Source organism: Tupaia chinensis, unplaced genomic scaffold (genome assembly GCF_000334495.1).
Source record: "Tupaia chinensis unplaced genomic scaffold, TupChi_1.0 Scaffold000089_1, whole genome shotgun sequence".
NCBI lineage: Eukaryota > Metazoa > Chordata > Mammalia > Scandentia > Tupaiidae > Tupaia > Tupaia belangeri.
The window spans coordinates 1,301,291-1,310,649 of NW_006159551.1; positions in this window are offsets into that span (position 1 = coordinate 1,301,291).

The following is a 9,359-nucleotide window of genomic DNA, read 5'->3' on the forward strand; positions in this document are numbered from 1 at the left end:
GGAGACCACCCTCCCTATAAAAAAAAAAATCTTAAAAAAAAAAAAAAAGAGAAGAGAGAGAGAGAGAGAGAGAGAGAAAGAAAGAAAGGTACCTGGGTTCAACTAAAGTGCCAGCATGCTCCACCCAGAGCAGTACACTTGGTGAGAACCACTGGAAAGGAGCCTGAGCTACCGGAACCTATTCCCTAGGAATTCATGGCATGATGGGTGTTAAAAATAAACTGAATCTATGGTCTTTTAGAAAATAAAAGAAGAGAAGAGAAGAGGAGAGGAGAGGAGAGGAGAGGAGAGAAAAGAAGAAACCTTAGCATCTTTTTCATAGAATAGTTGTTTTCAAAGAAAAAAAATTCAGGCTGGCATTTGCATTCTCTTTGTTGCTACATTAGACATCAGAAGAAGAGTAGCCCTTATAATCTCCTGAAAACACAGTCAAATAATTATTTCCATGTCTAGTGAAAATTATTTTTAGATAGGAACTTAGATACTATCTCACACAATTAACATAAGTAATACATTACTCAAAAAATAATTGCAACCAAACAAATGCATCCCAGTACTAAAATACTTAAAATGGAAGAAAGTGACAGAAAAGCAGAGGTGAAAAATAAGTCTTTTTATAGATATTTCTGTATGTATTTATATCTAAGAGGACTGTAATAAATGACATAACAAGTCTAACATAGATGTTAAACAGGGAGTTTCAAAATTATAATCACTAACTAAGCAGAGTCTGGGGGGCAAAACTAAACTCATGAGAATCAGGTCACTGTCATTTTTCTTTTCTTTTTTTTTGGAGAGGTTTTTGCTATAGGGCACATGTGCTCGCCAGAAAGACAGAGACAGAGAGATAGAAAGTGAGAAATCACCCCCCAGGGGGGATGGCCATGCCGCAATCCCTTCTCCTCCATTCTCCTCTCGAGATCTTGGGCAGGCATGCACACGCGCCTGGCGTGAGTTTATGCCACCGGGTCCGGGACTCCAACCGCAGTTGACTACATGGGAGTCCAGCGACATAGCCGTTACGCTAACTGCTGGTCCCGGGTCAGTGTCATTTTGAGTTTGATTGAGAAGAAGAAATATTTGTCTTAAAAAAGGAAATCTGTTTGACACCTGTCTGTCTAGCTTGGCTCTTAGCCATTTTTCTTTATACAACTGAATAGTTTTTGTTTTAAAAGAGAAAAGCAGAAGAAAGATTCAGTGGAAAAAAATTTAAAATTTTAGGAAATAAGACTTTTTCTTTTTTTTTGGGGGGGGGGCAGCAGTTTATTTCCTAAGATTCAATATCTGTTCAAAAGTCCATTTTACTATGTTTTCAAATATTAGACGTGGATATCAATTCATGTGTATAATACCTCTCACGTGGAACCTGAAACCCTGCATGCTGCTGGTGAAATGTAAAATGGGGCAGCCACTTTGGAAAATAGTCTGGCTGTTCCTCAAATGCTTAACAAAGAGTTACCATATGGTTCAGCCATTCTGCTCTTGGGTATCTATCTGAGAGAAATAAAAAGATATACCCACACGTAAAACTGTACACAAACATTCTTAAAAGCAATGCAAAGGTAAAGACAACTCAAATATTCATTAACTGATGAATAAATAAATGAAATGCAGTACAGCCATCCAATGGAATTTCTTTGGCAACAGAAAGGAATAAAATCTTGATACATGCTACAGTATAAATAAACCTTGAACATGTTCCATGAACAAAGCCAATCCCAATGAATTACATGTTATGCGATTCTATTTGCATGAAATGTTCAGAACAGGCAAGTTTATAGAAACAAAAAGGTTAGTGGTTTCCAGTGGCTGGGGCAATAAACAGGGGAGTATGGGCCTTCTTTTTGGGGTGATTGCATAACTGTGGATATGCTAAAATTCATTGATTCAGTACATTTCTTCTTTTTTTTTTTTAGAGCTTTTTTCCCCTTTAATTTCCAGAGAGGGCATGTGCTCACCAGAGAGAGAGAGAGAGAGCGAGAGCGCGAACGAGCATCCCTATCGGATCATGCTCATACCTCAGTCCTTTGTCCACCATCCTGTCAGGATTCCAGGCACACACACGCATGCATGCACAAGTACCCCCAGGTTTTTTTTTTTTTTTTCCAAGCCTCCAGGGCCAGGATTTGAACTGTAGTCAGCTGTGTAGGGTGCCATTCCTGTTGCCCAGTGCTTAACCACCATGCTACAGGGCTGACCCAATTTCATACACTTTAAGTGGGTCAATTGTATGACATGTTATTTATATAACAACAAAGCTGCTTAAGAAACCCCCAAACCTACCATATCTCCCTACAGCTATGTATTTCCAGTGTTCTAAGTCTTTTCTAAAAATTTATTAGTATTTTTAAATACATGGTCAAAGAATGACAATGAAATTTCACCCAGTTCTGTAGACTTAGAGTTAGCATTTTATGTGTGGTTTTTAGAAAGTCACCTATAAAAATAAAAGGTAATCAGGACTGACATTGTAACAGATCTTCAGTTAACGTATTGATGGACCAAAGACACCTAAGTCGTCTGTTACCGAAACTATATTAGACATTTTCATTGGAACACTTTTGGTTACCATGGGAAAAAAAAATGAAATATAAAAGGAGTTTTGCAGCTTACAAAGGTTTCTGCTAAGGGAAATTCCCAAGCAGAATGTCATGGTGGGTCAGACAGCTCTCCTCACAGTTCTTTTCTGAATGTAAGGGCCTTGGGCTGCCCGGTATTTAACACCCTATTGGTTTGATAGGTCTTTGAATTCATGACATGTTTCTCTGGAGCAAGTGTGTTTTTTTATGTCATTTTTATTTTCTTATCATCTCACTTATCTTCCTCTTTCCTGCCTTTTTTTCTTATGTCCACAGCAGGTTTAAAAAAAAAAAGGTATTTTAAAATAGTTTGTATCTGATAGGAAAATAAGCTTGTTCACTGAGAGAGAAAAATATAGAGAAACTGAAAGTTTTACATTGAATGGAATATGTTCAGTTGCTGAAATCTTTCTGAAAAGTGTCATTCTCTTCCCTGCCCATGAAAATGACATATGCATTTAGATCATCAGTGCTGGTTGAAAGACTTTGCGGCTCCTGAGTTTCTTATTCACAACATGTATTTATCTGTTGCTTATTAAGTAAGATCCTCATTGAATAGGGAAGGTTGTGCTGAAGATGACGTAAGATAACGGGCTGAATATATCCTTGAGCATGAATCTTTTTTGAAGATTTCTTGTTTTACACACATTCTAATATGAAAATGTATCCAAGTGACCTCCCTCTATACCTGTATCTTCTTACCAGAAATTATAAACTCTTTTTTCTTTCTTGAAGAGAAAGATTAGAGGGATCAGCAGATGGTGTTATGGTTACATCACTGTACTCCTATGTAGTCGACCACGGTTCAAGTCCCAGACCTGGCGGCTTAAAATTTGCACCAGGGATGTGTGTGTGCATGCCCAAAATCCTGAGAGGAGAATGGAAAAGGGATTGTGGCATGGCCATCCCCCCTGGGGGTTGAGTTTTTGTTTTCTGTTTCTCTTTCTCTCTGGTAAATGCATGTGCCCTATAGCCAAAATCTCTCTCTAAAAGAGAGAGAGAGAGAGAGAGAGAGAGAGAGAGAGAGAGAGAGAGAATAATTGCTCTTTGAAGATACTATGTCTTCCTGCATACTTTAGCAAGGTATTATTCATGACACTTGGGGTTCTTTTTATATTTTTTAGAAGATTATTTACTGGGCCAGCAGGTAGTATAGGGGTTAAGGTGCTAGATTCCCACATAGCCAATGGTGGTTCAAGTTGTGGACTTGGTAGTTTAAAAATGATGCCAGGTGTGTATGCAGGTGTGCTCAAAATCTCAGGAGGAGGATGGAGGAGAAGGAATTATAACATGGCCATCCCCCTAGGAGGTGATTTCTCACTTTTCCTCTCACTGTTTCTCTCCATTGACTGCATGTGCTCCATGGCAAAAACTGTAAAAAAATAACAAAGTTTATTTACTGGGCCAGCAGGTGGCATTGAGGTTAAGGTGGCTAGATCCCAGATGGTCAACTGTATGCTTTGAGTCCTGGGCCTGGTGGCTTGAAAAGCACACAGGTGTGTGTATGTGTGTGCCCAGAATCTTGAAAGGAGAGTGGAGGAGAAGGGATTGTGGCATGGCCTCCCCCCACCCCCGAGGGTGCTTTGTTACCTTCTCTCTCTTTCTCTGTGTCTCTATCTCAGGTGAGTGCACATGCCATATAACATACTTTCTTTTTAAAATTTTTTTGAGAGGTTTTTGTTACAGGGCGCATGCACTCACCAGAAAGACAGAGACAGAGAGACAGAAAGCGAGAAATCACCCCCCAGGGAGGATGGCCACACCACAATCCCTTCTCCTCCATTCTCCTCTCAGGATCTTGGGCACGCACGCACACGCGCCCGGCATATGTTTAAGCCACTGGGTCCAGGACCGCAGTTGGCTACATGGGAGTTCAGCGACATAGCCATTACGCTAACTGCTGGTCCCAGCATATTTTTTAAAAAAAAATATTTGTTCTATGAGTGGGAGGGACAGCGATATGGCACCCCAACAGGGTCTTGCTACTCTGACCCATTCCAAACCTCAGCCAGCTCTGACTTATGGGCACCTGTGTGCCCAGGATCCTAGGGGAGGTCTCCTGACCTGAACTGACAACCTTTACATGTAGGTCTTCCTCACAGAGCTTCATGTTTACCACAGTGCTACCATCCAGGCCTTCACTGTACACATTCAAGCATGGCAAGGCAGCCTTTATTTAGAAGGACTTATTGCAGTAGGTATAGCGACCACTGCAACAAGGTTTTGCAGTAGGAGAGAGAGATTGGACTTAACTCCAGATACAGAAAGGTAAAGTGGGAATTTATAGCCAAGTAGCAGGCAGGGGATAGGGGATGGAAAATTACCAAAAGAAGACATCCGGGATAAGGGAGGATTCTGGCTCACCTGACCTAACAGAATTTTTGATTAAGGTAAGTCAGGAGAGTGATCAGACATCACTTGGGGAAGGGTGGATGATGAGGAACACAATCGTGTATAGAAAGTGATCAGATATTGAGAGTGGAAGGTTCCTGCCTTGCAGACATAGCAGGATCTTTGCTAAAATTGGGCACCCAAGGGATGTGCTCAAAGATAGGTCTAGTTGGGTTTGAAGGAGTCTGCCTATAGTTTGGTCAAGGAAAGAATCTTGATCAGTATATTCATGAGATGGGATAATTGAGAGGGTGAAGAGAAAGACTTAGGTCAGCAGTAGGGAAAAGACCCTTGGGAGGGTTATCTGCAAGATAAGGTTCCCAAAGAGACATGGTTCAATACCAACTTCTTACTGCACATGAAATGTCATTTCATGGGGAAGAGATCTTGGGAATCTGCATGTATACTGTAGTGGTTCTTGTTCTATTGTGAAAAAATAATTCTGTCTCTTCTCACTTATTTTTAAGATTATGTGTTAAACACCTCTTCGATTTGTCAAGTTTTATGAATTTATGTAGTCAAGAAAAAGTATTAAGACTTGCCCTCTTAGAGTTTCTAGTCAAGGGGAAGCCACTGAGGAAAAAAATCCATTATTTAAAAACATTATTTAATTTTCTTTTATCACTATTATCATCTTTTTTTATTATTATTATTTTCTATAGGCACTCAGCAGAGGAAGACAGAGGGGGAGAGAGAGAAAGAGGGAGAGTGAGAAAGGAAGCTGCCAGGTCTGGGACTCAAATCATGGTTCTCCATATGGAAGTCCAGTATCTTAACCACCACACCACCTGCTGGCCCTATCAACTGTTTTTTAATAAGAGCTTCAAAAGGGAGGGCTAACACTGCATGACACACCCAATTCTCTCTAATGGATTCTCCCTGCTGAGCCGGAGTCATCTTTGAAATTGGCCAAGTCGTTCCCACCCTACTTTAAACTCTCCAGTCATTTCTCAACCAATTTAGACTAAAGAACAAAACCCTTCACATGGCCTTCAGGGTTCTGAATTTCTCTGTCATTTTCGTCAATATTTCCTATTCTCACTTTCTTCATTTTCCAAGTGAATATTCATTGAGCTTTACTGGGTTTTCATATGGATGTCTATCAAGCTGTCTCTAAGTAAGCTCATTAACATTGCGACAGCTTACAGAAATGCCAAAAGGTCCCCGAGGTTTAATGTGTGCTTGGGTTTTGATGAAGATGGAGCTGTCAGTGGAGCTGTGCTTAATAACAGGGCGATGCAAAAGCACTCATACGTTCATAGGTCACACCACTGCAAGGTCACTGGGTCAGCCAATGAAACTAGGTGGTAGGACCTGGTCTCAAGCTTACTGAGAAGCTTGATGACATTTTCCTCGTTTATCTTCCCTTAGTGTTTCTTATCAATGAATGCGCTCTGATTACAGTGCATAAAAATACCCAGCTAGAGATCTGTCCCAATTCTGTCACTGGAAAGTCCATGTTCCAAAGGAAAAGGAAGCTTCACTGTAGAATGAAGAGGCCTTTATTTCTTAGTAGATGGCCCACTTTAATGAATTTCTTTGATTTTTCCTGTCTACCACTATCTCAATATGTCGTGCAAATTACTGGTCAAGACACATCTGTTTCATAGACTTGTGTCTCAGTGGTACCCTCCTGGATCTTTCTAGGAAATATTTTTCATGAGTATGTAGGGCTTTTGGTGTGAGGCTGGTCCTGTCCCATCATTTTCAGTCTTTATATTAGGTTATCAGGAAAATCATGATGTGTTTTCTATGCAAAAATGCATCATGACTTTCCCAACAATCCAATAGGAACCCTGTAAATGATTTATTTAAACAGATAAACATTAAATATGGACACATCCTTGCTGCCCCAGGGACACTCTCTGTGGAGAATGCTTGCCTTATTTGAGAAATGGATTCCCAGTAAGACTATCGTGTATCTGTCAGAGATGAGAGCACACATTTATGTTTGGGGGCACATGCGCTCTCAGCCTCTAACTGGACAAATCCCTGGAGTTACCAAGGGAATAGTAGTTGGGAAGGATAACACGGAACCACAAATCTTTACTTAACTGGATCATTTCTTTGGGAATTAATTCTCCCTGGCATTACAAGGCTTTCCTTTCTTTTTCCTTTTGTTGGTACTCATTATTTCTTTTTCTGTGAAGTCCGCAATTCCAGCTTAGTTTTGCTCAATAGTGTGATCGTTTTCTCTTATGCATATGAGTTTTTGCCCCTAGAGAGCAAGAGAAGAAAACAAATTCTGGGGGTAGAATCTAAATGTACCCTGTTTATATGGATCAGTGGACTGCAAAGTTAGGAATCCTCACAGCTATGTTTACAAGCATCATTTACCTCATTGATGACTTGATACCTTGTAATGTCTTGGGGTTTTAAAAATGAGTGTGTGTGTGTGGTGGGGGGAAGGCATCGTAAACATAAGACTATTTATTTTCTAATTCATAAGTTTTATTTACCTGGAAAGTCTAACACATGTTTGCAACAAAATGACATTTATTTTTAGCCTAATGGGTTGGATTTAAGGCAAAGAGTAAGATTATATTATATTGGAGACAACCTGGGCAATCAGAATGAATTAGCGCCTTAAGGGTGGGTAATATAATCTTCTGAAAGTTAGAAGAGTTGAGAAACCACATGCTGATTATTATAGGCAAAAGATATTTTATTATAGGCAAAAGATATTTGGAAATCGCCTAGATATGACTAAGACGAGTCTCAGAAAACCTTATTGAAAGAATCATAATCTTCATGAATTACATTACACATAGAAAAAACACATTCCCTGGTGGCAAGCCTATTATTACATTGTACTTTTTACACACATGCTTGATTTTGTAAGTTTTGTTAGCCTAGACTTAGAGAAAAAGCAAAATGTTAACAGGAATTAAAAAAAAAAATAAAATAACCAGGTAACTGTGGCTGACAGGCCCCTGATCTGGCAAGACCCCCTAGACTGGAAAAGTCTCCTGTTTGACCATTGTAAGCTCTATTTTTGATCTATTGAAGTTATTTACTAGTCCCATGTCATTTCCCTCAGCTAATCTGGTTCTTCTGAAATGAATAAATCATATGTAGAAAATTTACATATAGAGGACTGACATCTGTTCTCATCTATATGGGACGTATGGCTGTCTGGCAGTTAGTATTGTTTGGGGAGGGTTGTAGTATGGGGTGGGACATGATCAGTTTTTTTCCTTTTTAAAGGATTCTTGCCATAAGGCATATGCACTTGCCAGAGAGAGAGGGAGAGAGAGAAAGAGAGACAGAGAGAAATCACCCCCTAGGAGATATGGCCATGCCACAATCCCTTCTCCTTCATTCTTCCCCTGGGATTTTGGGCTCACATGCACACATTTCTGGTGTAATTTTCAAGCTGCTGGGTCTAGGACTTGAACCATGGTTGGCCATGTAGAAGTCCAGTACCTTAATCACTGTGCCATCTTCTGGCCCCATGACTAGTAATTTTTAGCTTCTTTTACAGATATGTATTCTCTGACCAATGTGGATGAATAAGACTCCTTGGCCCAGGGACCAGTTATTATAAGTAGTTGCTGTATCCCTCAGGCAACTTTGCACATGGTTGCTTGCTCGGTTTACTTAGGATCAGTTACACTGCACCCAGTTTCCTAGTTCCTACAAGCTACTTATGAATGGTCCCACTTCCCTTGCACCAGCAAGTGGTCAGACAGGAATTTTTTATTTTTTTTTTAAGAATTATTTTATTTTATTCATTGCTCTTGCTTCCTGTTTTGTTTTTCTTTTAAATAATTACTTTTTAATTTAATTTTATTTATTAATTTGTTTATTCTTAATTTGAGCAGAGAAAGACACAGAGAGATAGAGGGGGGTTGAAAATAAGAAAGCAAGCCACCAGGTCTAGGACTCGAACTGTGATTGGCCATGTGGGAGTGTCCAGCATCTTAGCCACCATGCCATCTGCTGGAGCCTGCTACTGTTTTCTGTTTGTTTGTTTGTTTTTAAGTTTACCAGAGAGAGAGAGAAGGAAAGTGAGAAAGCAACTTGCCAGGTCCTGGGCTTGAATCATAGTCAGCCCTGTGGGAGTCCAGCCACCTTAACCACCACATTATCTGCTGGCCCCCTAGACAGGAATTTTGCACATATGAGAGGCATGATACATTCTTGTTCATTGAAATAAAAATTTTATTAATGAAGGGTTTAAGTGATTTGCAAGGAAATATTTAGGCTACTGTTGCTAACTAGGTACTAAAATGAGATACTAAATGCCATATGGAACAAGGATGTTTATGATAGGAATGAAAAGAGGTTAATTAGCTGCCCATGTTAAATTTTATTCTTAAAATCAGTGTAAACATCATGTATTACTCTCATTAAATATTTTGCTTATTCTCAGATACACTTATATCA